This window comes from Ascaphus truei, chromosome 8, assembly GCF_040206685.1.
Source record: "Ascaphus truei isolate aAscTru1 chromosome 8, aAscTru1.hap1, whole genome shotgun sequence".
NCBI classification, from domain to species: domain Eukaryota; kingdom Metazoa; phylum Chordata; class Amphibia; order Anura; family Ascaphidae; genus Ascaphus; species Ascaphus truei.
The window spans coordinates 6,862,628-6,872,331 of record NC_134490.1 but is presented as its reverse complement, the minus strand read 5'-3'; the positions used below and the strand labels follow the sequence as shown (position 1 = coordinate 6,872,331).

Here is a 9,704-nt window from a genome sequence, read left to right as displayed (position 1 = left end):
CCCGGGAACCCGCTATACTGCCTGGGATTCGACAGTGCAGGGGGGGGGGGGGGTTTAGTGAACCTGTTATTGGGAATCCCTACTCTACGTCAATATATATCTGAATCACATAAACCGGTCCCGGTTGAGTCGTGTACAGCACCGCTTTAATTCTAAGAGGTTATACGTCCCCTCCGTTATGAAATAGTGCTTTAATTGGGCTAACTGAATACACTTAGGGGAATGCTTATCCTTAATGTGGCTTCCGCAGAGATTGATTCATTATGGAGGTCTTAATGGAAACCTAAACCATTAAAACCCCCGGACTTACATTTTATTCTGCACATCACGGATGGATGTAGCCCGGCTCGGAGATGTTAGCATTAGCGCCCTCTGCTACTGTCTTTTGGACAGTAAGGATAATATAATGAATTAGTTTGATGGCTTTCTGTTGCACTGCTTAATGTGACCAAGCAAAAGTAACAATCGGTTACAGAAGAATAACCTTCCTGCGGTTCCCGAGAGGAGTGATTTATTTTGACGGTGTTTTTGCAGCGTGGAGAAGCAGAAATATGCAATACGTGTGCAAAGGAAATAATATCCCCAACTAAAAGGGACAAAAGGAGAGGAAAGATGCTGCAAGGTGTGCTTGCAATGGGCCAGTGGGAGGATTTAGGTAGCAGTGTATCTGGGGGCTAACTGTTCTGTCTGGCGTTAGTGGTATAATTGAGGCCAGCTGCTCGACCTGCTCTAATTCCCTATGAATTTGGGCTGTAATGAAAACCTCCCAGCTGCCAAACTGGAGCAAGAAATCATGCAGCAAAACATCACCAGATTTATTGAAACACAGAAGATCAATTTTGAAACAGGCCAGGGGTGGCCAACGCTAGTCCTCAAGGGCCACCAACAGGTCAGGTTTTCAGGATGTCCCTGCTTCAGCAAAGATTACTCTGACTAAGCCACCTGCGCTGAAGCAGGGACGGATTGAGCCGCCTCGGCTGAATCAGGGATATCCTGAAAACCTGACCTGTTGGTGGCCCTTGACGACTGGAGTTTGCCACCACTGCAATAGAATTTTTTTTTAATCTGAAAAAACCTGCACCTGGTTTCCTATTAATGTTGTTTATTTGTAAAGTGCCAACACATTCCGTAGCACGGTACAAAGGGCAAAGCCGCCTGCACTGTATTTATTTTTAATATGCTATCCCAGAGAGCGACACTTTTACTGTAGGGAAACTCTGCTAAATAACGCACGATGGGAGTCTGATCCTGTTTTGCTTCCAATGGAAATATTTGTTTGGAGAAATATGCTGGGGGGGTTTTTTTTACAGTCACTTCTCCCCACTTGATTGGTGCAAATACATCAGTAAATAGCCATAATGTGTCCATCAGCGTTAAAATCCACAGAGCCGTCAGCACTATAAATACTGAGCCATGTTTGGCAAGATGCCCATTCAGCAGTAATTAGCATTTCTCTAAAATTGGCCATTTCTGATGCGGATTATCTTCACAGTGTAAGAAATGTTGAGTAGCACAGAACATGAACCGCTGCAGCGAGGAGGAAAAGACCCGGGCCCCATTATTTAATATGGTTACGGGGGCCACTGCACCAGGGCCGGGCTTGCCACATGACGCCCGTTCTCCGTTCTCTGCGCTGGCTGCCTGTAAAATGGGGAATTTATTTCAGGATTGGCTCGTTGACATTCAAAGCCCTACATTCCCAGGGTCCCAGTTACCTGAGAGCTTCTAGTTCCCTACACTCCCAATCGCTCACTTCCATCTGCAGGTGAAGGACTCCTAACAGTTCCCAGAACCTCCGTGACTTCCTTTGGCGCCCGAGCTCTCAGCCACGCTGCTCCCGCTCTCTGGAAGAATCTGCCTCGTACAGTTCGAGAGGCCTCCTCTCTGGGAATCTATAACAGGCTCAACACCTACCTGTTTACCCGGGCATTTAATTAATGAACCACAAGCTGTCCATCATTTAATAACTACAGCACCGTCCCATCCTGTATTGCATCTTTCCTTGTGTTTGGTCTCTTTTATAACCTTAATGTTTTCTTATTTTTCCTTTTGGTAACTGTGCGGCGCTTTGAGTCCCATTGAGAAAAAAATGCTATATAAATAAAGTTATTATTATTGTTATGTGACCAAGTGAAAGAGAGACCCGGTTCTGTTTAATGAGGTCGTTAGCGATGCCGATAGGACGGACGCTGTCTTTGGCTCCATACTCTATATATTTCTTTCACTAAAAAAACAAAGAGGGGAATTCTTGTTTCTCTTTGTTTTAACGACTTATTTGCCAGAGGAATCTGCAATGTATCGTAACAAAGGCCCTCAGTGCCCGGAGTTATCAAAACACCATCCGCCACTAACGTTAAATGTATTATTATCAAACTATGGCTATTATAAATATTATTACACTAATCGTTTATATTTTCTAATGCTACCTATAAATAAAAATATACACACAATGCTGATTTATTTACATTGTATCAATGAGGTACAGTATTCAACGTGGGGGATGCATAAAAAAAGCTGTGTGTGCTGTGCACGCGCATAGTAAGTGAAACTTCTTTGACTTTTGTCACAGAAATTGCATTTGTATTGGTGATGTTTTAATTAAAAATCAAAATACAATTTCATTGACAAAACGCAAATACATTTGACTTATAATGCGCGTGCTCGGCACACATCCCCTGTATTAGCTATTTGCACTGAGTGTGAATATGTGTGTCAGTGTGTGTGTGTATGTGTGTCAGTAAGTGTGTGTGAGGGATGTCAGGTGTCAGGGATGTCAGGTTATTACAGTAGCGCATACAGGTGCAATCCTTAATATATAGGCCCAAAACATCCAAGTGCAGCATGCATAGGATGCTGCTTGTTGTTTTGAATTCCTTTTGCTGTCTTGCTGCTCTTCTTCACCTTCCATCTCTCCCTCCCCGTCGCCTCACGCATGCACACGCTCCCCCTGCAGTCACATAAGAAATGGGACACTCTAGATTCAGCACACCGGCTGCTGTGACAGACTGGAGGGAGACGGTACTAAGGAGTGTGTCAGTTCCGTCACTTAGCAGAACTCTGTGACTTTTATACCTGCCTTTGTGGTACTGGACAGAGAGTCGCCAGCCCAGACCAGCTCAAGGTAGGCACATACCTATTATAAGCCATGAACATAGGATGGCATTTTATTGGCTGAGTTAGACCCGGTAACAGATGCTACCACAATGCCAGCATTGCGGATTACCCATATTGTTGCTGTCTCAACCCTTGCCGTGCCAACATATTGCACATTGGCACTGCAAGGGTAAATGCCCCATCTGCAGCTGGCACTTTGCTCCAAATCACTTAAAGCAGCAATTCTACATTTTCTTATTTGTATATGTAAAGCGTGTGACAATGTATAATTCTACATTCTTACTTAAGATGGCAATCGCTTGGTGATCCTGTTATAAATGTGTCAACATCCTGATTGTGTGCCTAACATAATAGCTGCCTTTCAGTTTCAATCAATCCTTTAGTTTAGTCAGTGTATCTCAGCAGCTACAATGTATCCTGATATTACTAAGATAACATTATCTATTGTTACAGTTTGCAGCTCAAACTGCTGGGAACATTGGCAACAAATTATCACAAACAGGAAAGTGTTGCAAAGATCTTGCACTAGTTGGAAGGTGGACTAAACTGATACAGAAATCAAAGAATGCTTTAAAACTCATTCAAAATGGCATTAGGAGTAATCATTGTTTTTAAACGTAGTAAGTATTATCTAATACTACAGAACTTATTTATTTAAAAAAAAAAAACATGTGTAGTTTCACAGTTTGCTGCTTTAAACAGGTCCAGTCTGTTTGTATATATCAATTGGGTTGGGGGATTCAAAAACTCTAACAGGGTGGGAAGCCCCAGTTCTCAAGGGCCACCAACAGGTCTGGTTTTCAGGATATCCCTGCTTCAGCACGGGTGGCTCAATCAGTCTCTGCTTCAGCACAGGTGGCTCAATCAGTGACTCAGTCTCAGGGACTGAGCTACTGATTGAGCCACCTGTGCTGAAGCAGGGATATCATGAAAACCTGAATTGTTGGTGGCCCTTGAGGACCAGAGTTTCCCACCCATGCCTTATCTGCTGAAGGGACCAATATTACATTGCAATCCTCCTGGTACTGAGTAAGGCTAATCAAGCTTGTCAACGAAAAGATGTTTATCTGGAAGAGAATTGGCAAAATGATGCATCCTCCGCCTGGCTGGGTTATACTTTTGTGCGAGAGCTGGCAATGAAGTGGTTAACGAAAAAGCATGCTTCATCTTAATATCTTTTACCATGAGATCAACCTGGGACAATTTTAACCCTCTTATAATAAGGAAAATGGACCGTTCCCATAAACCCCGTTACAGAGCAGCAAACTCAGCTGCATAAAAAGCATCCGTTTATCTGTCCTATACATGGAAGAGCTTATTCTTTATAGGGCAATATCACCTGGTTTCCATCCATGGGTACAACACCTGAGAAGTATACACAATATTATCCTGTGATTTATGTATCTCGTGTAAACCATGGGAGCTCGTATAGGTACAATGCGCAAGAACGACTCTGAGAAATGAGATGAGAAACTGCGTGGATTAGGTAAAAATGCAATGCATTCTTGGCAGAAAAACGTGGCACATATGCATCACTTTATGCCAAGGTATCCGGGTGCTTGCCACCAATTTGGGCTGTTATAGCCATATGGGGAGTGAGTGGTTATATAAAGTGAGAGGCACTACAATTACATGATAATAAGCACATCTCTTCCTTACTGATTCTCACCTTTTGTAACATCATCCAAATCTCTGCCCCTGAACCAGTGATCGTATAATCTAATTAAGAAGCTTAAATCGGGTAAACATATAACTGCTAACTAACTCCAGGTCGATCTCCCTTCAGACCTTCTTCTATTATAGCAAATTAGTTAAGAGCCCAGCAAATGGGAATACAAAACCAGGACTTTATCGTAATGTAAGCACGCTGCTTAGTTTATTGGTCGGCATGTCAATACAATACCCCAGAGCTTACACTTCAATTTCAATGTTCATGACTATATAGTCAGCCTATAGCTATGCAAGCTTGCAATGTGAAAGTCAATGCAGGCGAATCATTTCTTATTTCATTCAATTCTATGGCAGATAATCTGTTCTTAAAGCTGCAGTTGTCTTTTTTTTATTTTTTTTTTTTTTTTTTACTTTAATAGTTTCATGTGGGCAATCTCTACTTACCTAAAGAACTCATCCCAGCCTCTGTCTAAAAGCTGTGTTTATAACAGCATGCATTGGCTTGAGGATTTGCTTGTGTAATACGAGCTTGAGATAAAAGGTGGCACTCAGTGCTCATTTGCATGTCATTTCCCAGAATCCCTTGCTGCAGTGGAAGTGCTGTATGCTGGGCGATAATGGGGAAAGACAGGGTTGCAGACCTGTCTAAGACATGCAAATGAACATACAGTTATATTTACAGTTGCTTTATGCTTTACTGTGGAGGGTTTTTGTCACTTTTTTTTACCCACCATAACCTTAATAATAGTGGTGATTACTAGTCTAGTCTCAAACCCGCTTAACCATTAAGACCAGCCTCACACTGATGATACCCATCAAAGTTGAAACATGTCTGTGAGTGGGTTCAATGGCTTTGCATCTCATCCCAGCCTCTGTCTAAAAGCTGTGTTTATAACAGCATGCATTGGCTTGAGGATTTGCTTGTGTAATACGAGCTTGAGACAAAAGGTGGCACTGAGTGCTCATTTGCATGTCCCAGAATCCCTTGCTGCAGTGGAAGCGCTGTATGCTGGGCGATAATGGGGAAAGATAGGGTTACAGACATGCAAATGAACATACAGTAATATTTACAGTTACCTAAAGAACTGTATAGCTGCCAGTCAATTCGTTCTCCATGTATTGATCGGTGAAATTTGGTGACATCATTAGAGCTGGCATATGTTTATATTTGCTTCTGTCAGTCAGTGGAAGCTCATGAATATTCATGAGCACTCCTGCACTGACATGTGCTAGAGGGAGGGCAGGGCTGACAAAGGGGTGTGCCAGGGCTTGTGACAGGACATGAAGGGGCAGTGCCTTAGCAAATGGTTGTTAAAATAGAATACAAGAAAATTGGTCTTTCAAAGTTGTTTTTTTAAAAACAGAAAATGCTAAAAGTATTTTTTCTTACTACAGAACTGATTTATTAAAAAAAAAAAACCACATGCAGGATATTGACTGAACTGCAGCTTTAAAGAGGCCGTACTATTATTTGCCAGAAAAGGGGCAATCTCCATGTTGCGGAGATATTAGTGACTTTGGGGTTTATTGGTTGGTAAGTTTGTACAGACACGAGATCTGTGACCTCCATCACTTACTGCCCCCTCACACACGAGATCTGTGACCTCTATCACTTACTGCCCCCCTCACACACGAGATCTGTGACCTCAATCACTTACTGCCCCCTCACACACAAGATCTGTGACCTCCATCACTTACTGCCCCCTCACACACGAGATCTGTGACCTCCATCACTTACTGCCCCCCTCACACACGAGATCTGTGACCTCCATCACTTACTGCCCCCTCACACACAAGATCTGTGACCTCCATCACTTACTGCCCCCTTACACACAAGATCTGTGACCTCCATCACTTACTACCCCCTTACACACAAGATCTGTGACCTCCATCACTTACTTCCCTCTCACACACAAGATCTGTGACCTCCATCACTTACTGCCCCCCTCACACACGAGATCTGTGACCTCCATCACTTACTGCCCCCCTTACACACAAGATCTGTGACCTCCATCACTTACTGCCCCCCTCACACACGAGATCTGTGACCTCCATCACTTACTGCCCCCTCACACACAAGATCTGTGACCTCCATCACTTACTGCCCCCTTACACACAAGATCTGTGACCTCCATCACTTACTTCCCTCTCACACACAAGATCTGTGACCTCCATCACTTACTGCCCCCATCACACACGAGATCTGTGACCTCCATCACTTACTACCCCCTTACACACAAGATCTGTGACCTCCATCACTTACTTCCCTCTCACACACAAGATCTGTGACCTCCATCACTTACTGCCCCCCTCACACACGAGATCTGTGACCTCCATCACTTACTGCCCCCTTACACACAAGATCTGTGACCTCCATCACTTACTGCCCCCTCACACACGAGATCTGTGACCTCCATCACTTACTGCCCCCTTACACACAAGATCTGTGACCTCCATCACTTACTACCCCCTTACACACAAGATCTGTGACCTCCATCACTTACTTCCCTCTCACACACAAGATCTGTGACCTCCATCACTTACTGCCCCCTTACACACAATATCCAGCTCCCTAATTGGTACCTATATCCGTTCAGTGGTTAAGGACTCTCATAGTACTAGGCGGGTTATTACATAATATCCCCATTGCTGCAGTCTTTAAAATTAAAATGCATCCGCCTCTTGGCACAGATACCAAATCATGAGGATAACCCATTCACTGCCAGCACCATGTTGCTTCTCCGGCAGTAAAGGGTTAAACACACACTAAGTACTCGGCTTCGGCTTCGTATTGGGTGCAGAGCAGTGGATTTCTTCCCTAGTGGGGTTAGGTCCTGATAGTCAACTCTTCCTGTTCATTAACGCCTGTAAATTCAGATTGCATCATTTGCTCCTACAAGGGAAGGGGACTGTTACAGTGAGAAGATGTATAAAAGACAGTGGGCATGGATATGATGGATATAGTATTTGATCTTTTGTGGTGTTTTTAGTAAACCCCTTCAGTGAAAGTTGTTTCTTATGCCCTGTGGCACTACATGGAGTTCATAGATTGGGGAGTGAAATGTGCCTGTAGCTACAGTACAGTATGAAAAGGTCCATTCTAGAGATAATCCAGAAGAAAATCCCATTCGTTTGGTAATGTTTTTTGTTGGTAAATTTGGTGTAGTATTTTGCCCCAAGTTTGCAGTTGGGAGATTATGATACATGACCAATCTCCAAGGAACAAAATGGCATTTTAATAGAAAATTACTGATTTCTATCTGTGAGAATTCATTGATATCTGCCAACGTGAGACAACAGCTCCAATTACCACTGAGGCGCAGATCCACTGAGGTTTGTTAGTGGTTTAACGAGACACGAGCCTAAATTAACGCCTCATTAAGTGGTAAAGGCTATCTTCAAAGCTAGGTATCTCTCCACGTATTATAGAAAGGAATGTTTGGAGAGGTATATAAACCACTTGATACTTAACATAAATCAGACATCTCACTCCGTTTAGGTAAGATATAAGTAATGACAGACAAAAAGAACGATTCCTGTGCTCCTACCAAATAGGCTAAAATAAAAATAAAATTAGGCTAAAATCAAATAATAATCTCATGAAAAGGGTTATTTTGTTAAACCCTTCGGCCAAAGCATTTATAAGCCTGCATGCCATGACAAGGCATAACCGTATGCAGGAACCTACACTAAATATCTGTAATAGTTGTCTCATGGACACGTGAAAAAATGTGTGAAAGCCCTGAAGGGGTTAAATAAACATAAGCTTTTGTGTGTAGTGCAATTAAAATAAGTAATGACAGCCCTGTTATTTGAGGAAAATGCACGGTAGTGCTAAGTTAATTTGGAGTTAAGCCCATGTTACCGATATATAAAATCGTCCTTATTTGTTGCGCCTCTGTGGATCTGAACCCAAGAATCCATTTTAAAATTGGTTATACCAAACCATTCTTTCATTAATGGGTCTCCTGCCTTTTTACTCCCAGAACCCTCTTTCCCCGCACTGCTGACCCCCCTCCGTTATGGGTGAGGAATCCAAAGATCCCTCCTATAGATTTTTAAAAGAAGGCAGGTGCGGGCTTCACCGACTAAAAAAATGCTACACTTGTAGCCTGGAGTGGTTGTAATTACCTTCCTCAGGATGCAATGTCTGCAATTACTGTACAAACAGAAGAGGCTGTAAATATAAAATGCGTACTTACAGCCCACTCTTTGGAGCTGCATTTACTTATGCATAAGTATCTGTAAAAGCATCCAAATGAACTGTAACTATTGGTAAATACCTCTTCACAGAACATGGGGCATACAATTACCCCGGTATAAAGTTATATTCTCGTGAGTGGGAAAACCATTGGGAAGTATTTATCAAAGACTCCTCACTGCCAAAATGCACAGGGGGGTTATCGGGTGATGTATTCTCCTTTGCTATTACCTGGTGCTTGTTACTGCTTGCAGCTGGGGGATTTTGATAAACTCTCTCCCTACTAATGTATACAGGGTCCTGAGGGGGCGGGGAGGTCTGTGGGGTGATTTAGCAACCTCTTCTGATTGCACAATGGTGCAAAGGAAAGAGCACAAAGTATCAAAGATAAGAAACCTCGCTGAAAGTAACAGCCTTTTATGTTTGATGAATCTGTTGCCGATTTGCTTGTATGAATGTAACCCAATGTCTCAATTGGATGACTTTGATCAATTAGACTGTAAGCTCCTCGGAGCAGGGACTCCTTTTCCTTAATGTTACTTTTATGTCTGATGCACTTATTCCCATGACCTGTTATTTATATTATCTATTATTTATTTGATTACCACGTGTATTACTACTGTGAAGCGCTATGTACATTAATGGCGCTATATAAATAAAGACATACAATACAATTAACCCCCCCCCCCCTCGAATTGTATGGTATGAGTGTGTAATG

General features: G+C 42.7%; 1 protein-coding gene across 1 annotated transcript in view; it reads left to right on the top strand.

Moving 5' to 3' along the window:
• The first annotated feature begins 2,972 nt into the window (after positions 1-2,972).
• Positions 2,973-9,704, top strand: part of RASGEF1A (RasGEF domain family member 1A) — a 218,498-nt gene continuing 211,766 nt past the window's right edge. Inside the window, exon 1 of the mRNA XM_075610427.1 lies at positions 2,973-3,121. The gene's annotated coding sequence lies outside the window, so the exon portion shown is untranslated. The remainder of the gene's footprint in view (positions 3,122-9,704) is intronic.